A 27248-nucleotide genomic window follows, 5' to 3' on the forward strand; every position below is an offset into this window, starting at 1 on the left:
AACCCACGTAGTTGCCTGATACCCTTACTCACTGTTCCTTCTTACACCTCACACCTCCTGTTTTTGTCTAGAGATCTTTTTCTTCCTCGTTCTTGAAAGATAATTATACAGGTTATAGAATTCTAAGTTGGCGGTTATTTTTGTCTCAGTGCATTTGAAAGTATCATTCTTCTATCTTACTGGTCTCCATGATTGTTGTTGATATTGGCAGTCAAAATTGTAGACTGCCATTGTTTTTTTTAAATTTAGCTACTTTAGCTTTAAATTTTTTTTGTCTTTGTATACAACGACTTCATTATGATATGTCTGGCTAAGGATTTCTATTTATCCTTGGGTTTGGTTGGGAGTCTTAGATCTAATTACTGCTCTTTCAACAATAGTGGAAAATTCTCAGCCATTATCTCTTACAATATCGGGAATATTGTCTTTCCCATTTTATTTCATCTACTTGTAAAACTCTAATTAAATATGTATTAGATCCTTAGACTCTATCTTCCATGTCTTTTAAACTGATAATTTTCAACTCTGGGTTCCTGGGCTACATTTTAGTTATTTCTATAACTTCATTGTAATAATTCATTTTTTAGCTGTTTAATCTGTTGTTGAATTTTGGATTTTGAATTTCAGTTCTCTCACATTTCTAGAAATTCTTGAACTTTTCCACATCTACTTTGTTCTTTATGGCCTACATAGACTCAGCCCCAACTCACATGAGAGAATAAGTGTGCTGTAAGTTGAAAGGGAGATGTTTTCACCCTCCACTCATTGCCAAGATTGGGATACTCAAGTAATCCTGCTGCTCCCATTGGACACCGAGTTAATTTCTTGTCCATCCTCACATTGAAGGGATGGCCTTTTAAGATCCCAGGTTTACATGGGTGGTTTCCTGTTAGGTTTTCACCTTAAATGGGGCCTTTGCTTTGTCTCCCACCATCCTGCACCTAGGTGAAAGTTTGACCAAGGATTTGAGTAGATATTTCTCCAAAGATATACTAACGGCCAATAAGCACATGGAAAGATGCTAAACATCATTAGTCTTTAGAGAAATGCAATCCAAAACCACGATAAGATACCGCTTCACACCTATAAGGATGGATATCATTAAAAAGACAATAACAAGTATTGGCAAGGGTGTGGAGAAATTGGAACAAATATATGTGTGTGTGTGTGTGTGTATGTCATACCTCTAAATGCACGCGTGCGCGCACACACACGTACACGCACACACACGTACACGCACACACGCAGATACTTTTTCAAGATCATGGATGCTCATAGCAGCATTATTCATAATAGCCAAAAGGTAGATACAAATCAGTTGTCCATTAACTGATGGATGGATGGATGAAAAGAATACCCATGCAATGGAATCTTATTTGACAATACAAAGAAATAAAATATTGATACATGCTATGGAATTGATGACCCTTGAAAGCATTATGCTAAGTGAAAGAAGTCAGACACAAAAGGCCATGTATTGTAAAATTCCATTTATGGGAAATGTCCAGAACAGGCACCTCTGTAGAAACAGCAAGCAGATGAGTGCGTTAGTGCGTGCCGGGAGAAGGAGGAATGGAGAACAATTGCTGATGGGTCTGGAGTTTCTTTTAGGGGTGATAAAAATGTTCTGAAATTAGGCCGGGCGCGGTGGCTCAAGCCTGTAATCCCAGCACTTTGGGAGGCCGAGACGGGTGGATCACAAGGTCAAGAGATCGAGACCATCCTGGTCAACATGGTGAAACCCCGTCTCTACTAAAAATACAAAAAATTAGCTGGGCATGGTGATGCGTGCCAGTAATCCCAGCTACTCAGGAGGCTGAGGCAGGAGAATTGCCTGAACCCAGGAGGCGGAGGTTGCGGTGAGCCGAGATCGTGCCATTGCACTCCAGCCTGGGTAATAAGAGCGAAACTCCATCTCAAAAAAAAAAAAAAAAAGTTCTGAAATTAGATAGTTGTGGTAGTTAGACACCTCTTTGGATAGTCTAAAAATTACTGAATTGTAGAGTTTTAAAAGGTGAATTTTATGATATATGCATTATAACCATCTTGAAGTGTTTTTTTAAATAGATGGAAGCTCAAGAGTTCCCAAGGTTTAACAAACTCTCAGTGTGGAAACTGGTTTTGGCATTTGATATCTCCCAGGATTCTTGTTTTATTTAATTTTTGGCTTCTTGGGATATTTTCTTTTCGTGCCAGCTCAGCAACATGTTTAAAAATGTTTTAGCTAGGCGTGGTGGCTCACATCTGTAATTCCAGCACTTTTAAATGGACAAATCACTTGAGTCCAGGAGTTTGAGACCAGCCTGGCCAACATGGCAAGACCCTGTCTCTACAAAAACTACAAAAATCAGCCAGGCGTGGTGGAGCATGTCTGCGGTCCCAGCTCCTTTGGAAGCTGAGGTGGGAGGATCGCTTGAGCCTGGGAGGTTAAGGCAGCAGTGAGTAGTGATCGTGCCACTGCACTCCAGCCTGGGCGACAGGATGAGAACCTATCTCAAAAAAAAATTTTTTTTTTTTTTTCATTTTTTTCCATACTTGTTTCACTTAGAGGATACCCAGTCTGTCACATTGCCAGAAATTAAAGTCAGAATTCCTTTAATTTTTTTTTTTTTATTTTAAAAAGTTCAAGGCACTAAGAAAAGTTGTAAGGACAGTATAGTGAACTTCCTCATACATTTACTGTAATTTCTCAAATGTAAATATCCTGTTTCATCCTCCCTCCTTCCTGTCTATGTACTTAGTATTTTATGGAACCCTTTGAGAGGAGGTTGCAGACATCATGTCCATAAATACTCTTGCTATTTCAGCATGCGTCTCTAAAGGACAAGAATAGTCTCCTGCATAACCACAGTATCACTGTCATTCTCAAATTATACCAAATTGCCCTATTAATGTTCTTCATACTACTTTTCCCTGTCCAAGATAGAGCCCAAGATCATGAATTATAGTTAGTCATCATGTGTCGTTAGTGGCCATTAGTCTAGAATACTCAGTCTTTGTCTTTCGTGACCTTGACAATTTTGAAGGATCCGAGGGAGTTGTTTGGGGAATGCTCTGCAAGTTAGGCGTGTTATGTGTTCCCTTGTGAGTAGGTCCAGATTTTGTGGTGTCAGCAGAAATCCCACTGAAGCGATGTTTGTCCTTCTTAGTACCATACATCAGGAGGCTTGGGATGTCAGTGTATCCCAGATTAGTGAATGTAATCAGGATCACTTTTCTTTTTTAAAAGACGGAGTCTCACTCTGTCACCCAGACTCGAGTGCGGTGGTGCAGTCACGGCTCACTGCAACCTCAACCTCCCAGGCTCAAGCAATCCTCCTACCTCAACCTCCCAAGTAGCTGGGACTACAGGTGTGCACCACCACACCTGGATAACTTGAGTGTTTTTTTTTTTTTTTGAGGAGACAGTGTTTGGCCATGTTACTCAGGCTGGTTTCGAACTCCTGAGCTCAAGCAGTCTACCCATCTCAGCCTCCCAAATTGCTAGGATTACAGGTTTGAGCCATCACACCTGGCCAGAATCAATTTTCTGGAAGCTAAATGTGATCTTTTTCTGAGCAGACTGACACAGAATTTGTAGTCAAACAGGCTTGGCTTTGAATCTTGGCCCTGCTGCTATTAGCTTTGTGATCTTAAGCAAAATATTTAACATGTTAAAGCATCTGTAAAATATGTCTCATAATACCCACTTCTTAAGATATTGAAAGAAGCTGGGCGCGATGGCTCAAGCCTGTAATCCCAGAACTTTGGGAGGATGAGGTGGGTGGATCACGAGGTCAAGAGATCGAGACCGTCCTGGTCAACATGGTGAAACCCCGTCTCTACTAAAAATACAAAAATTAGCTGGGCATGGTGGCACGTGCCTGTAATCCCAGCTACTCAGGAGGCTGAGGCAGGAGAATTGCCTGAACCCAGGAGGCGGAGGTTGCGGTGAGCCGAGATCGCGCCATTGCACTCCAGCCTGGGAAACAAGAGCGAAACTCTGTCTCAAAAAAAAAAAAAAAAGATATTGTAAAAATCAAATACAAATGCATGTAAATTGTTAAGCACTGGCACATTGTACCAACTCGTAACTCTTGTTCTGGGGAGATGATAGTATCCAAATGGCATGGGGCCTCTCCATCCCTCAAAGGTTTTGGCAAAATTGCTCAGAATCTCTGTGTGAGGAGCTCAAAGGTCTCCCATGTACTTATTTTAATTTTTTCTGGGACAGAGTCTTGCTCTGTCACCCAGGCTGGAGTGCAGTGGTGTGACCTCGGCTCACTGCAACCTCTGCCTCTAGGGTTCAAGCAATTCTTGTGTCTCAGCCTCCAGAGTAGCTGGAATTACAGGTGTGCACCACCATGCCCAGCTAATTTTTGTGTTTTTAGTAGAGATGGGGTTTGCTGGCTCGTCTTGAACTCCTGGCCTCAAGTGATCTGCCTGCCTCAGCCTCCCAAAGTACTGGGATTACAGGTGTGAGCCACTACTCCTGTGTACTTCATTTAATTCCCAAAGACCCTGCGTTCTGTTCCCCTCTCCTGCCTTCTCACCCACCTCCTTTACCCTTTGCTGTCGGCCATATCTGTTTGGTTGTTGTGGGGTTTTTTTGGTTTTTTTTTTTTTTTTTTTTGACTTGAGAGGGTAGCAAGTGGTTGGAACCTCTATGAGCAATACCTTGATGCTGGTACTGCTTGGCTGAAATTTGAGTCATTGCCTGTGGCTGAACATGGACCGTGTGTGGGTGCTTTACCTGAATCCAGAGGAGAGAGCTGGGCTCAGCTGAAGATTTGCCACACAACTTCACTGGTCCCCAGTGGTGGGTTGGTTTTAGGTGGTGGCCAATGACCACTCTTGAGAATGTAGACCTGCCTCCTCTCTGTTCTCCTCCCCCTTCTGTTTTATCTCCCTTCCCTCCTGGATTACTCATCTGCCTCCTCTCCAAATCCTTCTCCCTCTGCTGTGCAGGGAAACTCTCTCCAGTTCCTCCCTCCAAACTGTGTATCTTAGTTAAGCGAGGGCACCACGGAACAAAGGTTTCTCACCAAACCAGAAGCAGCTCCCGAGAGGGCAGCGGGCCTTATAAACAGGAACTTCTTTTCCTGTCACTTGATTGTTTGTATTTTTTTCACTGTGCAGCAGCAATGCCGTGGCTATTTCCCTGATGTTTATTTTCACTCGAGAGGGTAGCAAGTGGTTTGAACCTGTGTGAGCAATACCTTGATGCTGGCACTGCTCTGCCGGCAATTAGCGTCCTTGCCTGTGGCTGACCGTGGACCGTGCGTGGGTGCTTTACCTGAATCCAGAGGAGAGAGCTGGGCTCGCTGAGGCTGTGCCACACCAGGTCTCTGTTCTTCGGAGGGGAGTATCAGTGGGGCCCCGTGCAACGCTGATGCCTCCTTGGTTGTTACTTGTAACCTGAGCCGTCAGCGGGTCCCACAAATTGAGCCCTGGATGTCGCACCTTCTGCATCTTCCTTTATGCCGCCCCGCCGACTCCTCCACAGAGCTGTTTGTCTGGATGGACTCGTTTGGTGAGGCTGCCAGACCTTCCATTTCAAACTGAGGGATGCCTTTTCCACCTGCCAGTTTCTGCTCCGTGATACTAATACCTAGCCCTGTCTCCTGACACTTTGTTTTTGTTTGTTTTTGAGATGGAGTCTCACTCTGTCACCCAGGCTGGAGTGCACAGGAGCAATCGTGGTGCCCTGCATCCTTGAACTCCTTGGTCCAAGAAATCCTCTTGCCTTGACCTACCGAGTAGCTGGGACTACAGGCACAGGCCACCATGCTTGGCTAACTTACTATTTTTTTTGTGTGGCGATGGGGGTCTCGCCATGTTGCCCAGGCTGGTCTTGAGTTCCTGGGCTCAAGCAACCCTCCCACCTCAGCTTCCGAGGTGGAACTACAGGGGTGCTCCACCACACCCAGCCCTGAGACATTTTTTAATCTTGAAAAGGAGAGAAAGGGAGGAGGAGAAAGGAACAGAGTTTAATCCTGGTAAAGTCCACTGGTGTCCAGGGAGGCCCTACAGGGTGAGGCTGTGGGCAAGTAAGGCACACGGTGATTGCTGCTGCTAACTTACAGGTTTTGTCAGTCCATTCTCCACGGATTCCCTCCCTCCCTCCCTTCTTCAGTCTTCCCTTCCCTTCTATCTTCCCTTCCCTCTTCTCTTCTCTTCCCTTTCGTCTTCCCTTCCCTTCCATCTTCCCCTCCCCTCACCTCCCCTTCCCTTCCCTCCCTCTTTCTTTCTCTGTCTTTCTTTCTCTTCTTTCTCTTTTTCTTCTTTCTTTTCTTTTCTTTCTTCAGGGTCTCACTATATTACCCAGGCCAGACTCAAACTGCTAGGCTCAGGTGATCCTCCTGCCTCAACCTCCCAAGTAGCTGGGATTACAGGTGTGTGCCACCACATGTGGCTTATTCTCCAGGGAATGGGACTATATTTGAGGGAAATGAAAGTTGGCAGGAACTGTGTCGTGTTTCCCAAACTCAAAGGACTCTATTACCCTAAGTTATGTTACTTGTTCCAATGAAGTCTTTGTTTTGGAGAGGCCTGTGGACTAGAAATGATACTGGGCCCCAGACCAGTTGTGTTGGCCTATCCAGTGTTAAAAATCAGAATTAGTTGCCAGTATGTAAATGTCAGATATAAGAAAATCTAGATTTCCATAATCTGTTGGAAAATTGGACAAATGCACAATCTGAGCCCACAGTTCCTCATGGCAGTAATCCTTAGGCACCAAGAAGTGGCAGCCCTCTGCATGTGAGAGTGTTGGTCAAGATGCACGTATGACGGTTGTAACAAAAACCAAAACAAGTGACTTAAACAAGGTAGAAACTTGTTTTTCTCTCATGTGACAGTCAAAGCACTAACTGCCCAGGGCAGATACGATAGCTCCATGGTGTCAGAGACACCGCCTACTTCTGTCTTCTTTCTCCCTGTTCTCTGCGGTGGGTTCCATCTTCTGGTCCAAGATACTGCTTCGTTTCCCCCCATCCTGTCTGCTCCAGCTTCAGTAGGATGGAGAAGTGGAGGATCCCTTTCTTCATGATCCAACCTGGAAGTTACATATATCATTTCCTCTTGCATCCTATTGGTCAGAATGTACAGAATGGCCACGTCTGACTGCACAAGAAGCCGGGGAAGTGTGGTCCTCATCTACGTGACCATGGGAATAGCTAAAACCCTCCTCTTACTAAAGGCAGAAGGTGAGAGTGGATGGTAGGGACAAACTATATTCGGTGCTGCTGGGCCTTGCTGTCACCCATTTGCTGCCATCCCCAGCTCTCTCCAGTCTTCCGTGATTGAAACCAAGAGTCCTTGCCATTTGTTGCCTTATAACTGATACGTTTCCCTCATTTCTGTTACCTGCTTGGTCCCTGCAGACATTTGCGTTTGCATTCTCAGCTATGCGCTGATTATCTCTTCAGACACAACTCCATGCTTTTATATTTGTTGCTGCCTCTATTTAGAATTACCTGGCCTCCCTTTCAGGCCTGGCAATCTCCTTAGGATAACACAGCCCCTGCTTCCCTTTAAGTTATCTCTGTTGACACATCCTAATACATAAGCGGCTAATTTTACATGATACCTTTTAGTTTACTTGCCTATCTATACTTGATGGCCAGCATAGCACTGGGTACATAACAGACTAAGCATCAGGCCAGTTTACTGAGTGTTCATTCAGAGAAAGACACTTCCTAGAACTTAAAAGCATTTTTAATATCTGGCAGTGAAATAGAATATTAGTCACAGCCTTTACAGTTGTAGATGATGGAAACTTGGATAAATTGGCTTCTGTGACAACGAAAAGGAGGAGCACCTACTGACTCATGTGTCTGACAAGCTGAGCTATGTATGTGTCAAGCTTCAGGTGTGGCTGGAACCAGGAGTTCAGCAGATAGCAGGACTCAGTCTCTCTGCTCAGTGTCTCGGCTATGCTTTCTTCTGAATAAACTTCATTCTTAGAAAGACTTTCTCTGCATGGTGACAAAGATGCCACCCACAGTTCTGTGTTTTTCTTATAGTGATTTTTTTTAAAAAAAACATAAAGCTGTGTCTTCATAGTGGTAACCAAGCACTTCGTAGTGCCACCAATCAGGAGGAAGTCCCCGATTGACCTAGCTCAGGTCACATGGTCATTCTCGGTCCAGTCAACGTAACCAGGCATAAGTGAGGTGGGAGAATAGGGTCTGGAAGCAGGGAACCTAAGGCCGATTCACACTGACTTTGTAGAACGGACTCAAAAGGAAAACCCCGACTTTCCATGCCCAAGTAACAAAAGGATCAGAGGCTACTTCCTTTGCACCCCACCTGCTTTTTCTTCATGGCAGATGAAAAATGGAAAGTACTCTGGTCCCCTCCTGCAACCAATCAGACTGGTCGTGGACCTAGTCTTCATTTGCATAGGGGTATAATTTTGTAACTTCAGCCGTTGATTGGTTGCTTTCTGCAATCGATCAGACCGGTCATGGGCCACTACTTCATTTACATAGGATGTAACCAAGTAACCAATGGAAAACCTCTAGAGGTTGTTTAAACCCCAGAAAATTCTATAACCAGCACTCTTGAGACCCTTGCTCCATCCTGCTCCCATGCTGTGGAGTGTGCTTTCATTTAAAAAATCTGTGCTTTCATTGCTTCTTTTGTGCATTTTGCCCAATTCTTTGCTCAAAATGCCAAGAACCTGGTCATAGTCAAGACCTTTTGCTGGTAACTAAAGCACTCTGGCCATCCCTGGGTCATCTGTCTACTTCAGGTACCAGGGGTGGAGTCAACCCTACTCAAATTACATTGAAGGAAAGCTAGATCTCCAAGAAGAGAGAACACAGGCAAAAAAAAAAAAAAAAAAAAAAAAAAAAAAAAAAAAAAAAAAGTAGGGGGCAATTATATTTGGAACTACCTTTATCTCATTTTATAACTAAAGCAGCTGAGGCTAAAAGAGATTATAGTGGCCTAAGGTCACAACCAGGAAGCGGCAAAAGTGGGATTCACGCTAGATTTTCTTGACTCTAAATGGTAGGCTCTTAATTCACTGCATCCAACTATTTCTGAAGGGAGTTATCCTGGAATTCCCCAGCCCCCATCTCCGCATGGAGACGATCCTGAGGTGTGATGCTCCTGTGTGACTGTTAGAATATAGAGATATAGGCCCACATGGCAGGATTTTGTTTGGGACCATGTATTTATCTGAAAGCTCTGTTTTCCCTGACCCATCTCTAGTGTCTACACCGTACCTGAAAATATTTCTCTTACCCATCAAAAGAACTCTTTACGTTAATAAAAGTTGGAAGAGTCAGACAGCTGGATTCGTCTCTTGGAACATTTTGTTTCATTTAGCACATGCATTTTCGTGTGCTAAAAGCGGTATTGCTTGCAAGGGAGCAAAAACTGGTTCTTGGGGATAAGGAGGGAAATCTTTCCTTTTTAAAATGAATAAAGTGCATATTTACATGTGGTATCTAAAGAGACAGTTTGCCCGTGATGTTAGCATTTCCTGGGGTAATACACTGTGATGAATGCCATGTTGGAAACTGTAGCACATCTTCCCTCCACGCCTCATTCTTCAGCACTTGCTGCCTTGTTTCCCTGCTCTGCCTTGCAGAGTTGTCTTTATTTCCTAATTCCTCTCATCTCACCTGCTCCTGAACCCTCTCCAGTCAGCCTTGTCGCTAGTCTACCGGAACAGCTCTTACCAACGGCACCGGTGACATCCATTTTGCCAAGAAAAATGGTCAGCTTTCAGTGCTTATCACACTGAGCCTGCAGACCACACTCACACAGTTGATCCCTCCCCTAAATTCCTTAAGTATCTTGTTTTCTTGGCTTCAGAGGTCACTGTCCTAAATTTGTTCTCTGATCTCGCTGGACGTACACCTCATCTTCTTTCCTGGTGTCTCCTTACCTCCCCAGCTGGAGACACAAGAGTGGCCAGGGCTCAGGCCCTAGAACATTCCTCTCCTCGTCTACACTCATTTCCTCGGAACTGCGGCTTTCAACTCTCTCTGTAGGTCCTCATTTCTAGCCCAGCCTAGACTTCTCCCCTGGATCCCAGATGTGCATGTGCCTACTCACCATCTCTTCTGATGTGTCTCACAGGCAACTCAGACTAAGCAATTTTTGGTTAATACAGAGAACAGAGAAACGTGTTAAAAGAACCCAGGAGGACACAGTCAGAAAAATCCAGATTGTGTGTACAGAACAGATGACTCAGATTTTACAAAAAAACAAATTTTAAAAAACAGTAGAGGAGAAGCCTACAGATTAAAAGAGATTTAAGAGATAAATGTCGCCGGGCGCGATGGCTCAAGCCTGTAATCCCAGCACTTTGGGAGGCCGAGGCAGGTGGATCACGAGGTCAAGAGATCGAGACCATCCTGGTCAACATGGTGAAACCTCGTCTCTATTAAAAATACAAAAAATTAGCTGGGCGTGGTGGCGTGTGCCTATAATCCCAGCTACTCAGGAGGCTGAGGCAGGAGAATTGCCTGAACCCAGGAGGCGGAGGTTGCGGTGAGCCGAGATCGCACCATTACACTCCAGCCTGGGTAACAAGAGCAAAACTCCGTCTCAAAAAAAAAAAAAAGAAATAAATGTCAATCACTTGCAATATAGGTACCATGTTTGGATATGGATCCAGGCATCCAGAAAATAATTATGACATGATCCAGGGTTATTTGAATATTGACTGGGTATTGGATATCATAATTATTGTTAATTATTTTTAGCTATGAGAATGGTGATTTGGCTATATTAGAAAAAAATTCAAAAAAAATCTATCCAGAACGTTCTCAGTTCTTACCACCTGCAGTATTAGCACTCTCAGCCAAACTAACATCCTCTCTTGTCTTATTTTTATATTGCCTCTTAGCTGATTTCCCCGCTTATAACCGACCCCCTACCCCAGTCTGCTCTCAACACAACAGCCAGAGCTACCCTGGTAAGATGTGTCATGATATTCCCCTTCCCAATGCATTTGGAGTGAGAGAGCCAGTCTGTTGAATTTCAGTCTACAAGACCCCCTGGGCTCCTCCCTTATCTCTCTGGCCTCATGTCCTGCGCTTCGCTCCTGGGTAAGCCACTCTGGCCTCCTTGCTGCTTTTGTGACGCAGCAAGCGTGCTCCAGCTCCAGGCGTTTGGTGTTCTCTTCCACCTGCCTAGCACCCACTGTCTCCAGGTCTTATTTCAGCACATCCTTTCCCTGAATATTCTATGTAGTAAGTTAACCCATATCCCCTTAGCCTGTCTAATACTTTTTTACAGCATTTGTCACCATCTGACGTATGTTCTGGGTTTTTTTTTTTTTTTTGGTCTGCTGCTTCCACTAGAACATGAATTATAAGACAGTAGAAACTGTATTTTTCATTGCTGTATCCCTAGGACTTAAAATAGCTCCTTGCACATCATAGGCACTAAATAAATGTTGAAAGAAAAATATATTGTGACTATGTTTACATTTCTCTCTCTTTGACACCTTGGGACACTCTGTTTTATCGATCACGTGTTATACAGCAGAACTTCGTGAATTGGCTCTGTTGGCTCTAATTGGGGGAAAAGCCATTTGAGTTTCTTCTCTTCGGCCTGAGTGCTTGCTGTCTGGCTTCTCTGCTGCAGTGGCTCTGGGGAGCTGCCCAGCGCAGACGCATGTAACGAGACCCGCACATCCCAGGGGGGTTAGCTTCCTTCCCTATGCACGAGCTGGAGCCTGCGAAACAGGATGGGGACAGTTTACTGAGGTGCCATTGATCCCGGGACATGTCTTGGTATTTCAGGCCGGGCAGTTGACTGTGGGAGATAGGTCTCTCCCACAAAGCAGGATGTTTACTGTGTTTGGCTTTCAGGATTTATCTTGACACAAAAAACAATTTGTTTTTCACCTGCGTGCACACATCCCTTCCCCTCTGTCCCACCCTTCACACTTTGAGAACTACGATGTCAGGAAGGCCCCAAGGAGGAATAAGCAGGAAATGAGGCAATCTAAGCAGACACTCAGATGCCCTCTTAGTTGATGGCCAGAAAACAGTGCCTAGGTGTGTTTAAATAACTGTGGTATCTTTTCTGAAACTCCATTTTAAATATTTATAGCCCACTTCTTTCCAAAAAGGATTTGAAGTAGGTTTATGAGTTTACAAAAATCCATACACAATATACACTTAGGGCCAGGCACAGTGGCTCATGTCTGTAATCCCAGCACTTTGGGGGGCCGAGGTGGGCAGATCACCTGAGGTCAGGAGTTCGAGACCAGCCAGGCTAACATGGTGAAACCCCGTCTCTACTAAAAATACGAAAAGTTACCTAGGTATGGTGGTGCACGCTGTAGTCCCAGCTACTTGGGAGGCTGAGGCACGAGAACCACTTGAGCCTGGGAGGCAGAGGTTGCAGTGAGCCGAGATTGCACCACTAAACTCCAGCCTGGGCACAGACCGACACTCCATCTCAAAAACAAACAACAAGAACAACAAAACCACCAAATATACGCTTAGATTTAACAAAACAGGAGTGGAAAATAAGAAACCTGGCCTGAAGAACAGGAGGAAAAATGAGGAGTCTTGAGGGTTGAGTCGGGACCTGTGAGGGGAATCACATGCAGCTGGATGCCCTCTGCCAGCCCAGTGCCCAGGGAAGCAGGGTGGGGCTGTCTCACCTTGTCCTCACCTTCTACCAGTCTTTGCATTATATCTCATCATTTTTCCCCTTTAGTCATCACATTGGGTTGTTGATTGAAAAATTCTGGGAGCCAACTATATAGTATCATTTAAAAGTGGACATAGGACTTTGAGTAGACATTCTAGGTGACTGTCCAGCGCCAGCCTGTGATCACAGCTCACAGAGGGTATGAACTGTGCCTGTTCATCTTTGCACCCCAGTACTTGGAAGCCAGGAGGAACTTAGTACATATTTTACTGAATAAATCAATGGTATTACAGTTCTTTTTACAGGAAAGGAAGAAACTTGTCAGTTGTTTAAGAGAAAGCTTTTTGTTTTTGTTTTTTCCTGCTTCTATTTTGAGAGTTCTCTCATGTGGGCAGTTATATTGGGAATTTTGAGCGGTCTCCTGGATTTTGTTTCAAGAAAATTGGGAAAAATGCAGACACAGAATTCATGTGTCTTTCCTTGTAAGGGGGAAAGTTGAAGTCTTGACTTTGACAAGCAGTTTAGTGCAGAGTATGAGAGGCCCCAGAGAAGGTGATCAAGGTCCACACCTTCTCGTCGTATGACCTGGGCCACGAACTGTCCCTAAATGTTACTGCTTTCAGGGCTACTTGGGGTGCATGCTAGAGATAGTTCAAGTTGGAATTATGTAATATAGTAGTAAAAAGCAGGGGCCTTGCATAGAATTATACACAGAAATATGCCACAGAAAATAATAGTACAGCTGGGTGCAGTGGCTCATGCCTGGAATCCCAGCACTTTGGGAGGCTGAGGAGAGTGGATCATTTGAGGCCAGGAGTTTGAGACCAGCCTGGGCAACATGGTGAAACCCCTGTCTCTACTAAAAATACAAAAAGCAACCAGGTGTGTTGGCACACACCTGTAGTTTCACCTACTCAGGAGGCTGACACATGAAAATTGCTTGAACCTGGGAGGCGGAGGTTGCAGTGAGCCGAGATGACGCCACTGCACTTCAGCCTGGGTGACAGAGTGAGATTCGAAACATAATAATAAATAATGGTAGTAGTTCATGTAAAAGTGGGTGATACCTATGTGAAGTGAATTGTGCTCACATTGGTTTCCTGGTTGGGATAAAGTACTGTAATTACGTAAGGTGCCACTCATGAGATAAGCTGGGTGATGAATGTATGAGACCTCTCTGCACTGTTTATGAGTCTGTAATTAATTCAAAATTAAAAGGCAGGGCATTGGCAACAGAGTTGGGCTGAATCCCCATTACCCCAGCTGAGAGGTGACTTTTTTTTCTCCTAGCATTTAACATAATTCTTTTTTTCTTTTCTTTTCTTTTCTTTTTTAAAGACAGGGTTTCACCATGTTGGTCAGGCTGGTCGTGAACTCTCGACCTCAGGTGATCTGCCCGCCTTGGTCTCCAAAGTGCTTGGATTACAGGTGTGACCACCACGCCCGGCTGCATTTAACATAATTCTTAACTACCTATTTGCTCATCACCTTTCTCCCCCAGGAGAAAGCAGAAGCTGAGTCTGTTTTGTTCACTGCTAAATTCTCTGTCTCCTAGCGCAGTGCGTGGCACCATGTTTTGAAGGCAGATGTGTGATGAAAGCATAATTGCGGACACAGGAGACTTTAATTCTCTCAGGCGGTCTGCAGTGAGGTCAATGCCTTCCTCTCAGGACACTGGGAGGATTAAATGGGTGTAGTGCAGGTAACGCTCAGGGCCTGCTACACAGCAAACACTCAACTCCAGGAGGCAGCAGACTTTTCCTGTCGAGGGCTAGATAGCAGTGGCTCAGGCCTGGCAGAGCGTGCGGTCTCTGTTGTAGCTCTCCACCTCTGCCACTGTGGCACAAACGCAGCCAGAGACAATCGTAAATGAATGAGTGTGGTGTGTGTACAAATGCAACTTAAATCTTTTAAATTGCAAATTGAAAACAAAATTTTTTTTTTTTTTATGAACCTGAAATTGGAATTCTTTCCAACCATTTCAATATATTAAAGCCTTTCTTAGCTTATGGGTTAGTGGGTTGGATGTGGCCTGCGGGCCATAGTTTGTGCACTGTGGCGGGCACTGTCATTCTGGGCAAGCTCCTTCTCCACGCTGCCGGCCATCAGGTACACAAAGAAGCTGTGGAAATATATATTTTGGTGACAGTGTTCATGTTCCCTCAAAACCAGATCTGAGTTCAGTGACATGATAGCCCACTGTAACCTTGAACTCCCGGACTCAAGTGATCCTCCCACCTCGGCCTCCCAAGTAGCTGGTACTACAGGCACCCACCACACCCAGCTAATTTTTTCAAAACTTTTTTGTAGCGATGGGGTCTCACTGCGTTGACTGTGCTATACAGCTTGTCATTTCTGAAGCAATTTCTGGTTTCCAGTGGGCTATCTCATCTGTGAATTTCCTACAACTATGAATCAGCTCAGGTACAAGCCATTAGCTCATGTGCATGGTGAGGAAACCATGAAAAGGCTCAAAGATTTAGTGACTTGCCTGAGATTATACCAGCACGTGGCAAAGCCAGAGTCTGATGCTTCGTGTCTTGCAGTTTCTTTGATACCAGCAGTCACAAAATCAACTGCATACAAGCTAGGAAGGCAGAATATATAAGCAAAGGGCCGCAGGGAACAGTGGGTTTGTGATGAACAGAGATTGTAACTTCCGTCTGAAGAGGGTGCTGCTGCTTGGCTGCAGCTAATTGTGCCCATAAAGAAGTGAGAGACCCAATAATAACAGATCCAATTTTTCAGAGATGCCCTACATCTGAATTTTAATTTAATTTAAAATCTCCTGATTACCCTTCTCTTTAAAAATGTGTGCTAAACAGAACAGTCTTTGGGGCCTCAAGTTTGAGAATAAACTCTGCTGGATACTCTCTGGCCTCTAAGACAAACTCTGATGGCTTTCCCCCCAAATGAGGAGAAAGTCAGGAAGCTTCAGAGAGCCATGGTGTCAGAGAGGGCTTCCTGGAGGAAGTGGAATCAGAAAGGAGACTTGAAGGATGGAGAGCAGAAAGAAAGAAGATATCTTTCCAGGCTAGCAGAAGGGAAAGAATATACAGCAAGTATTGAGCACAACAACTGAAATATTATCTGAGGTAATAATATTAGCAATGATGTCAGTATGCTAGTATATTAACAAGAAAGCCAGTGTAACTGAAATAGATGCATAGAAAATGTGGGACCAGCCATCCAAACCTCCAGCAAATACCATACTTAATGATGAAACATTAGCAGCTTTCTTTTTTAAAATTAGGAGCATAAGGATGCTATTACCATTTATATTCATCATAGTACTGCAGGCCCTAATCGGTGTAGTAAGACAAGAACAAGAAATATAAGGGCCGGGTGCGGTGGCTCAAGCCTGTAATCCCAGCACTTTAGGAGGCTGAGGCAGGTGGATTGCTTGAGCTCAGAAGTTTGAGGCCGGCCTGGGCAACATGGTGAAAACCCCATCTTTGTGAAATATACAAAAATTAGTCAGGTATGGTGGTACAATCCCAGCTACTTGGGAGGCTGAGGTGGGAGGATCACGTGAGCCTGGTCAAGGCTCTAGTGAGCTGAGATTGTGCCATTGTACTGCAGCCTGGATGACAGAGTGAGACCCTGTCTCAAAAAAAAAAAGAAAGAAAGAAAGAAAAGAGAAGGAACAGTCATTATTCATCGTCAGTATTATCTGCAACAAAAATCCAAGAGATTTACAAAATAGTGTTCAGCAGGATTGCTAAATATAACATCGTAATACAAAAGGCAATTCCACTTCTGTATACAAACAGTTTGCAAATATAATTTCTAAAACCTACTATATATATGACCTTTATGGAGCAAACCTTTGAAACTTCGTTGAAAGATAAAGATCTAAATAAATGGAAAGCTATACCATGTTCATGAATGGGATATCACTTTGTTCCCAAATAAACACATTCAATATAATTATAATTCAAAATCACAATTTTGTGAGTATAGATAATATACATGTATATTAAGCTGTTTCTAAAATGTGTTATATGTAAAACAGGTAATGCAAGGCCAGCTTTGGAGGACTTTGGTGCCAGAACATGGAGTTTAGACCTGATCCAACATGCTGCTGTTTCTCAGGCTAGGGCCAGTGTTTGTGTTTTCAAGTATTAAAAACAAATTTTTGTGTTATACAAGCAAATTCGAGAATTTAAAATTTGCTCAAGGGCCTCTGGGTGATTGCAGGATAGACACTTGGGTTTGTGTTTACAGTCACATTTATACCGAGTTATAATCATTTGTCATGGGCTAGTGACAGAGGAACAAGGCAGATTGATTATGTAAGCATCTGGTTAGACCAAGTGAAGACCAACTAATCTCATAGTCTAGCAAAGCTTGCAGCAGCTAATATAAAATGGTCAAAAAATTACATAGGATATGTTATTGTCACATGTTAGAGGACATGGACATCATAAAAGAGCCTATGTGGCTTCTGTCAGTGCCATATTTGAGTTGCAAACTGGTTAATTTCATAGAGATAATGTTGGCTTGAATTTCATTAGGTCTGTGGTTTTGTATTCTGTTTAATTTGCAAATTTGGTTTGGTTTTATTGGTGCAGAGGAACTATAAGTAAAAGATAGAGGGCCGGGCGCCGTGGCTCAAGCCTGTAATCCCAGCACTTTGGGAGGCCGAGGTGGGTGGGTCACGAGGTCAAGAGATCGAGACCATCCTGGTCAACATGGTGAAACCTCGTCTCTACTAAAAATACAAAAAATTAGCTGGGTATGGTGGCTCATGCCTGTAATCCCAGCTACTCAGGAGGCTGAGGCAGGAGAATTGCCTGAACCCGGGAGGCGGAGGTTGCGGTGAGCCGAGATCATGCCATTGCACTCCAACCTGGGTAACAAGAGCGAAACTCCATCTCAAAAAAAAAAAAAAAAAAAAAAGGTAGACATGTAGCTTTTTGTTCATACTGACATTCCATGACTTGGCCATCACCGGGTTGCCTTAATAATTATTTTCAGTTTTTGTTCTGTGAGTTACCAGGAAAAAAAGAATTATTTTCAGTTTAACAAGGCTCATGCACTATTCAAGATAGAGAAATACTAAAGTAGGCCATCAGAAGCTTGAGTAGGAGTGGGATGGGATGTAGATTTTATTTTATTCATTTTTTTTTTTTTTTTTTGAGACAAGGTCTTGCTCTGTCGTTTGGGGCTGGAGTGCAGTGGTGCAATCTTGGCTCACTACAGCCTTGACTTCCTGGGCTAACGTGATCCTCGCGCCTCAGCCTCCCACGTAGCAGGTGTGTGTGACCACGCCTGGCTCATTTTTGTATTTTTTCTAGACACGGGGTTTCGCCACGTTGCCCAGGCTGGTCTTGGACTCTGGAGCTCAAGCAATCCACCCGCCTCCGCCTCCCACAGTGCTGTGATTACAGGCATGAGCCACTGTGCCTGGCCAATTTTGTTTTCAAGATTTCATCACCACCAATGTATAGGATAAATGGGAGATGAGAGGCAAAGGTGAGTTTGAGTAGAGAAGAAAATTTATTGAAGGTCAACTGTTGACAAGTCATTAGGCACTTACTCCCCTCAAAACAATCCTGGCTGGGTGCGGTGGCTCACGCCTGTAATCCTAGCACTTTGGGAGGCCGAGGTGGATGGATCACCTGAGGTCAGGAGTTCAAGACCAGCCTGGCCATTATGGTGAAACCCCATCTTAAAAAACAAGAAAACAAAAAACAAAAAACCATCCCATGAGATAATTTCTCCCTTATATAAATGAGGAAGTTGAGGCTCAGAAATGTTAAGTAACTTATCCAAAGCTACATAGCTGGAAAGTGAAGCAGGTGGCTGGTTGTCAGTTCAGACTGCATTCTACCAAGCTGTAATACAGGGATGAGTAGTAGCCACTCTGGCATGGTCACAGGGAAATCCAGAAAAAGCAATGAATCTGGAAACCTGTATTTTGAATTGCCGTTTTTCCACTAGAAACCCTGAGATACCCAGCCCCTGCCTGGTACATGGTGTGTTAAGCCTGTGATCTAGGTAATGTATGGCTGTGTCCCAAGCCCTGGCTCCTTAAACCTAGTTCCTAGAATGTATTATTAGAGGGGGATTCCTTTCCTGCCACTCTGTATAACTAGGCTCGACTAGTTTTATGGCCGTGTATTACTGTTGTTTTTTATTACTTGGTAATTAAAAAACTTGCATAGAGGAAAGTAAATATTTTCTTAGAAGTTGAAAAAGTAAATTAGGTAAGATTGTATCTACTTGAACTCTTCGGCAGATCTATAACTCTCATTACCTTCTATCCAGATCGACTTTGTGGTTTGAGTTTTAACAACCTGGCCTGGAAACAGAATGTTTTGTGTCTTTCAAGGAGAGATTATCGGAGAAAACGTTCAGAAGCATCTGAGTATTCATGAGCTTGAGTTCGTGTGTGGTAGAAATATCTGCCGCCCACATTCAGCCCATGCCACCTTGGATCGTCCGTCCCTTTCATCATGCAGGGCAGCTTGAAATCAGAGGAGATTGCGAAATTGGAGATTTCAAAGGGAGCTTGAGCTCTTCTCGTATAGATGCCTCACAGATAGGAAGACGGGAGGCCAAGAGACAAGGACACTTTGTGAGTTTCTGGAAACCCAGCTGAATCTTGATCTAAAGCCTCTCCTGTTTCCCATATGTTGCAACTTTGGGTTTCTCTTTGCTCAATTAAACTCAGTTTTCAAATAGGCATAGACTAGGGAATCCATTTATGTGGCTCAAATGTATGAAAGCTGTGCACAGAAATCTTGCTCTCCTCTCCTTCCTACCATGAACCCTACCTCTTACATATGACAACTTTAGGTTTCTTATTTCTCTTTCTTTGGATAAACAGAGGATACTGTTGAACGTTTAGGCCAGGGTTTCTCAGGCTGGGCACTGTTGGCCTTCTGGCTGGGCAATTCCCTGCTGGAGGGGACTGGGGTGCACGCCGTGGGAGGCCTTGTGGCATTCCTGAACTCTACCTACTAGACGCCAGTAGTAGCAACCCCCTGACCTGATCTTGGCGATCAAAAATGCCTCCAGATGTTGCCAAATGCTCTGTGAGGGGCAAAATCACCTGTAGTTGAGAACCACTGCTTTGTGCAAATAAAGGCAAATATGAACATATATTTTAATTTTCACCCTTTTCCTTGAGTAAATAGTAGTGATCTATATACATAGCTCCTCTTCCTGATATGCATATATCCTGATAGATATATATCCATCTCCTAATAGATATATATCCATTTCCTGATAGACATCTATCCATATCCTGATACATGTGTCCCAAAGTATATGATGTATGTGGGCATATATGTGCATATATGCATGAGCATACATGTATAGATATCCTAGAGATCTCTGAATCACTGGAGGCTGCCCTCACTGGCAGCTGTGTAGCAGTCCACAGTGTGGAAGCGCCATCATTGATTGAATCTGTCCACCATGGTTGATTGGATACTTGTTTCCAATCTGTAGCTACTAAACTGTGCTCAGGCCAGGAGCAGTGGCTGACTCCTGTAACACCCACACTTTGGGAGGCTGAAGCGGGTGGCTCACTTGAAGTCAGGAATTCGAGACCAGCCTGGCCAACATGGCAAAACCCCATCTCTAATAAAAATACAAAAATTAGCCAGCCATAGTGCACACCTATAATCCCAGCTACTTTGGAGGCTGAGGTGGGAGAATTGCTTGAATTGGGGAGGCAGAAGTTGCAGTGAGCCGAAATTGTGCCACTGCACTCCAGCCTGGGCAACAGAACGAGACTCTGTCTCAAGAAATAAACAGGCTGTCATGGTGGTTCACACTTGTAATCCCAGCACTTTGGGAGGCCAAGGTGGGTGGATCACCTGAGGTCAGGAGTTCGAGACCAGCCTGGCCAACATGGTGAAACCCCGTTTCTACTAAAAATACAAAAATTAGCCGGGCACGGTGGCTCAAGCCTGTAATCCCAGCACTTTGGGAGGCTGAGGCGGGTGGATCACGAGGTCAAGAGATCGAGACCATCCTGGTCAACATGGTGAAACCCCGTCTCTACTAAAAATACAAAAAATTAGCTGGGCATGGTGGCGCATGCCTGTAATCCCAGCTACTCAGGAGGCTGAGGCAGGAGAATTGCCTGAACCCAGGAGGCGGAGGTTGCGGTGAGCCGAAATCGTGCCATTGCACTCCAGCCTGGGTAACAAGAGCGAAACTCCGTCTCAAAAAAAAAAAAAAATATATATATAAATTAGCCATCCATGGTGGCATGCGCCTTTAGTCCCTATTCAGGAAGCTGAGGCAGGAGAATCACTTGAACCCAGGAGGCAGAGATTGTAGTCAGCTGATACTGCGCCACTGCACTCCAGCCTGGGTGGCAGAGGGAGACTCCGTCTCAATAAATAAATAGACAAGCTAACTGTGCTCTGAGGGAGCCTGTTCAAGTGCCATGCTTCTTTGTGCAGCTGTGTCTGTCGGTTAGATCCCAGAACTGGGGTTGCAGGATCAAGGGTAAATACATCTCATTTTGGTGGCCACCTCCAGACTTCTCTGTGGCACTCATGCCTTTGGCACTCCTATCAGCAGTGAGTTGAGAGGCCTGTTTCTCCACAGCCTCACCAACAGGATTGTGGAACTTTTAAATTTTTGCCGATCCCATAGGTGAGAAGTGCCTCATATTTGATCTGATCTGGCCTTACGTGTCGTGAACAAGGAGCTAAGTGAACTCAGCCTTGTCAGCTTTTCCCTGGGTGGCACGTCTGTGTCCAGGCCGTTGTGCTGGCCGCCCCTCTGCAGGAATGCTCTTCCCTTTCACTTTAAACATTTTCACATCCTGTGAGCCTTCCAGATGCCTTCTTCTTTTCCAAAAAATGTTTGCCGATTGTGCTTTACGCTCCATTTCAGCCGCCTTCGTGTTTCCTCTGGTGGCTGCCAGTCACATGGTTGTTGCCCAGAGCCAGGTGGGAGGCTGCGGTCAGTCAGACAGGCCTGGTTTTGAATTCCAGCCTTGCCACTTACTATCTGTGGATCCTTGGTCAAATTTCTTCTCGGAGCCTCAGTTTTCTCACCTATAAAATGGGAACAATACTTCCCTAGGAGAAGCCACATAAAGTATGCAGCAGCAGATGCGCATTTAGTAAACATCAGCTCCTCAAAGGCAGAACCATCTTGTTTTCTGCCCTGCTTTCCGTGTGTCCTTGCACACAGTAAATAAAGATACTGTGTCTATTCTTTAAAATACAAAACTGTGACCAGATGTGGTGGTTCACACCTGTAATCCCAGCACTTTGGGAGGCCGAGGCGAGGGAATCACTTGAGGCCAGGAGTTCGAGACCAGCCTGGCCAGCATGGCGAAACCCCATCTCTACTAAAACTATAAAAATTAGCTGGGCGTGGTCGTGCACACCTATAATCCCAGCTACTCAGGAGGCTGAGGCATGAGAATCGCTTGAGCTTGGGAGGCGGAGGTTGCAGTGAGCTGAGATCGTGCCACTGCACTTTAGCCTGGGGGACAGAGCAAGACACTCTCTCAAAAAAGAAAAAAAAAAAACTTTATAGGAAGTGAATGGCGATTTATTCAGCTATTATTTGAACACCTATTTTGTTCCAGGCATAGATCTGAAAACTGAGGATTTAGGCTGGGTGCAGTAGTTCATGCCTGTAATCCCAGCACTTTGGGAGGCTGAGGCAGGTGGATCACCTAAGGTCAGGGGTTTGAGAACAGCGTGACCAATATGGTGAAACCGCATCTCTACTAAAAATACAAAAATGACCTGGGCCTGGTGGTGTGCACCTGTAGTCTCAGCTACTCAGTAGGCTGAGACAGGAGAGAAGCGGAGGTTGCAGTGAGTTAACATTGCCACATTGCACTCCAGCCTGGACGACAGCTCGAGGCTCCATCCCAAAACAAAACAAAACAATACTGAGGATTTAGCAGTGGAAAGAGAAAATCCCTGCCTTTGTGGAGCTTGCATTCAATTAGGGTGATAGACACCCAATAAATAGAAGTAAATGATACAGTAGTAAGCATAGATCCAACTATTTGATATCATTTTGTTAAGTTGAGGAACTGTCGTTCCTTGGGGACACGAAGGATGACTGCCCTTGGGGGACCCTCCTCAGAGCCTAGTGTGATGGAGGAAACCCAAACCCATGTCTATTAATGTCTCCCCTCTGCTTAAACCCCCAGCAGCTCCTCATGGCCTCCAGGCTATGGTCTGTACTCCTTTCCCGGACTGCAAGGCTCTGTGTAGTCTGGAGCCTGTCTTTCTCTCTGGCTTTGCTGCCTGGGCATCTACCCACCCTGTACCCTATGTTCTAGCTCCTAGAATGCTGCAGGCTGTCTCATCTCTGCTTTTTCCTACCTGTTATTTCACTTGCCTGGAATGGTTTCCATGCCTACCTCACCTGGCTAATATCTATATATCCTTTACATCCTTTTGTTCTCTCTCGGATGTCACGGCCTTCAGGAAGCCATCCTTGATTTTCCCACCTCTCACTCTGGGTCATGTGCCCCTCCCACTCTGTGTTCAGAAACAATCAGGACTTCTTCGAACTTTTTTTTTTTTTTTTTTTAAATAAAGATGAGGTCTCACTATGTTGCCTGGGCTGATTTTGAACTCCTGAGCTCAAGTGATCCTCCCATCTCAGCCTCCCAAAGTGCTGGGGTTACAGGCATAAGCCACCACACCTGGCCCAGACTTCCACAACATTATATTGTAATTGCTGGTTTACTTGTCTGAATCTCCCTAATTGCTCATCCGCCTCCGGAGTAGGCATGTCTCTCCCATCTGATGGTATGTACCTGCAGTGAGTACGTGGCACAGTGAGTTACGGCTAGACAGTGGGATAGTTGAGTCGTAGAAAAGGATGTGGATACGTGTTCTGACTTGGCTCTTCTCAATGGGGCCAGCCCAGTCGGAACCTGCTTTCCTTTGTAGGAATCTTGTTTCCCTTTGCCGCTCCCTTGAGCCAGGCAGCAAGTCCTGCTTCTGGTCCGTCACGGGTCTGATGACCCTGGAAAGATCACTTACCATTCTGGGGCATTTATTAAATTACCCAGTGGGGCTGCAGGATTGCCGAAGCGTAAGGGTTCTGTTGATGTATTCCACAGGAATGGCAACCCTTGGGTTGTGTAATGTGCCCATGTTGCATTATGTGTTCCTACCGGATCTGAGGTTCCATGGTGGGGGCCTCCTGCCTTTCTCACCAGGTTTTCCTTGGGAAGAGCAGTGCCTAATTAAACCGCAAAGGGCAAACCAGGGCGGCCGACTGTTACTGTTGCTGATGATGCTCGACCTGGCCAGTAGAGGGCAGCAGAGCCGTCCACTGTGACCTCCACATTTTCATCGTTAATAAGGCAGCCTGAGGATGCCTTCTCCACCCCCTCCCCATATATTTGCTCTCATAAGGCAGTTGTTTCTCTGGAAAGTTTGTGATCTAGCAATTGAACTGAGAGAAAAAAATCCCCTTAGGTTGTGTTGGTGCAAAAAGATGCCTTTAGAAAAATTGCCCTGTGTTTGAAGAAAGATGACATCATTTTCTCACCTTGAATGTACACAGTCTGGGGTATATAAACGTTTTTTTTTTTTCTTTTTTTGAGATGGAGTTTCACTCTCATTGCCCAGACTGGAGTGCAGTGACTGGAGTTGGCTCACTGCAACCTCCACCTCCCGGGTTCAAGCGATTCTCCTGCCTCAGCCTCCCGAGTAGCTGGGATTACAGGCACCTGCCACCACGTCCAGCTAAATTTTGCATTTTTAGTAGAGATGAGGTTTCACCATGTTGGCCAGGCTGGTCTCCAACTCCTGATCCATCCGCCTCGGTTTCCCAAAGTGCTGGGATTACAGGCGTGAGCCACTGTGCCCGACTTGTACCTAAAGATCTGATGAGACCATTCTTATTTATGAACTGACATTTGTGACTAAAGCTCACCTTGGGGAATACAGTGGCAGCCTCACACAGAGAATGCTGTGGCTAGCAGCAGCCGAGTTCAGGTAGCGCAGGCACTCCGGGCTGCTTTGCCTGTCAGAAACCCCCGCAAAGTCATCACAGCATCTTGTGCAAAACATTGATGGTGAAACATAATAATTTCTTCATTGTTCACCAGCCTCATTTAGAGGAGAATTAATTACTAGCTTGTGGAAGTTAAGGAAAAATAAAGTTCTTAAACTCAGGGGTATTTGGCAGTTTAAAATAAAGGTCTGTGGGTGGGAAAATAAGGTTTGTGTGCAGGAAGGATTTGGGAAAATGGGCTGGGAAAAAGTCCTACTAATTTAAGGACTTGAGAAGTATTTATGAGGAAACTCTGAGTAAGAATAACATTTTTAAAACTGGAGATGATAAGAAACTTAAGGACCAAGGTAAAAAAGTCTGGCTTGTATTCTTCAACTGGTTTCATGGTCGTTAGTAGCATTCATTGCTTGGAACTCCAACAAAAGCTGTCTAATCTCCTAACTAAAAACTTTTTTTTTTTTTTTGAGCTGGAGCCTTGCTCTGTTGCCCAGGCTGGAGTGCAGTGGCACAGTCTAGGCTCACTGCAACCTCCGCCTCCCGAGTTCAAGCAATTCTCCTGCCTCAACCTCCCCAGTAGCTGGGACTACAGGGTCCCACCATCATGCCTGGCTAATTTTTGTATTTTCAGTAAAGACAGGGTTTCACTATGTTGGCCAGGGTGGTCTTGAACGCCTGACCTCAGGCAATCCACCCGCCTCAGCTCAGCTTCTGGGCTCAGGTGATCCTCCCACCTCAGCCTCCCAAAGAGTTGGAATTATAGACATGAACCACTGTGCCCGGCCCAGATTGCTGCTTCAAATTTTTCTCAGGATTACACCTCAAAGAGTTCTGACATATTTTTATAGAAAACAGCCTGTGGGCCTAGAGCCTGTATTGTTATACAGGGTGAGGTGAGAAAAGTTCAAGGCAGGATTTCAGAATGCAAATTTTTCTTCCTTCTACTCCTTCCTTTGGAGAAGAATTTAAATTAGAGAGCATTGGTTTGAATCAATGAAAATACTGGCTTAGTTACTCTGTATTTTGTAAACTTGTTGGAGTACGTGGTTGAACTGTAGAAATGCCAAGATTCTATTTAGCTGAGTTGTCTCTACACCAGAGACCAATTTCCCTTTTACAGGAATCATTAATTCAAGAGGAAAATATAAATCGGTATGAGGTCATTTTTAAGAAAAACTGTTTTTTAACTTTTGTGGTTGTAGAGCAGGTGTTTATATACATGGGGTACATGAGATATTTTGATACAGACGTGCAGTGTGCAGTAATCACATCTTGGAAAATGAGATATCTGTTCCCTCATGCATTTATCTTTTGAGTTACAAACAATGCAGTTATACTCTTATTTTTAAGTTTACAATTCAATTATTATTGACTATAGTCTTCAAGAAAAATTTACCTGAAACTTGGAAAAAGGTTCAAGAAGATGACTAAGTACCTACTTATTTATTGATTCATTTATTGAGATGGAGTCTCACTCTTGTCCTCCAGGCTGGAGTTCAGTGGCATGATCTTGGCTCACTGGAACCTCTGCCTCAGACTTCCGAGTAGCTGGGATTACAGGCACCCACCACTACGCCCAGCTAATTTTGTACTTTTGGTGGGGACAGGTTTTGCCATGTTGGCCAAGATGGTCTCGAACTCCTGACCTCAGGTGATCCGCCCATCTCCGCCTCCCAAAGTGATCCGCCCGCCTCAGCCTCTCAAAGCTGGGATTACGGGCATGAGCCACCGCGCCTAGCCCTGAATACCCTTTTAATATCCTGCTAGTACATTGTCTGACAAACCCAGCAAAGATCGTCTGATATTCTAGGGAAAAACTTAGCAATATTTTTCAGCAGATGGCCAGATAGTAAATATTTTGGGCTTCGTAGGCCAAAATATGTACTGTGTGTATCTCCTTAACTCTGCCGTTATAGTGTGAAGGCAGCCTTGGGTAACACGGACGTGAATGGCTGCAGCCGCTGTGGGTGCTGAAGGGCTGATGCTTTTCTTCTCCATCATGAAGGTCATGGCCAGCACCTCTATAGAAAAAAGGTTAAAGCACATTCCTTTGATCATAGTTTTACGTGACACGGGCGTCTTCAGGTTGAAGACCCAAAGATTACAGGGGAAGCTATCCATTTTAATGCTTAAGTTTAATGATGAATAGATAGCTGTGTGGAACTGTGGTTGGACCAAATGGGTATGCTCTAATGCTATTAGGCTGAGGTGGGGGACCCAGCAAGGGCTGTCTGTTCAGATTCTTCTTGGACTCTCTGCAGCATAATTTCCTTCCAGGTATGGGGCAGGACCCTTTCTGGAATGGGGGTCTTATGACCTACAACCAAGCAAGATAGGTCAGATTATTTCTTTATGGCCAATTCTTAGAAAAGTAAGGGAAATGTTTAGATTTTATGGCTGGCTTTGGGGGAAAGGGTTTTGGTTTCCATGGTCTTCCTTGGGGAAGAGGGAGTCTAGTATCTGTGGCTTGCCTTTTTGAGGGAAACCGGGGAATGAGGCTGAGAGACAGGGGGCAGGATAAGGTCAGAGAGAAACTTTGTCTCTGAGCCCTTACTTGCGGGTATTGTTTTCTGAGCCCTAACACTGTTCCAATAAAACTTTATTTATAGACACTGAAATTTGAATTTCATAGCATTTTCATGTTTCAGTTTATGTTATAAAAT

The 27248-nt window shown here is 44.6% G+C and overlaps 1 protein-coding gene across 1 annotated transcript in view; it reads left to right on the top strand.

Moving 5' to 3' along the window:
* LOC120360845 (uncharacterized) overlaps positions 1-17516 on the top strand; it is a 53101-nt gene extending 35585 nt beyond the window's left edge. Inside the window, exon 4 of the mRNA XM_074392582.1 lies at positions 1-17516. This exon is cut by the window's left edge and continues 25685 nt beyond it. The gene's annotated coding sequence lies outside the window, so the exon portion shown is untranslated.
* The last annotated feature ends 9732 nt before the right edge of the window (positions 17517-27248 follow it).

The sequence above is a fragment of the Saimiri boliviensis genome, chromosome 2 (assembly GCF_048565385.1).
Source record: "Saimiri boliviensis isolate mSaiBol1 chromosome 2, mSaiBol1.pri, whole genome shotgun sequence".
Taxonomy (NCBI): Eukaryota; Metazoa; Chordata; class Mammalia; order Primates; family Cebidae; genus Saimiri; species Saimiri boliviensis.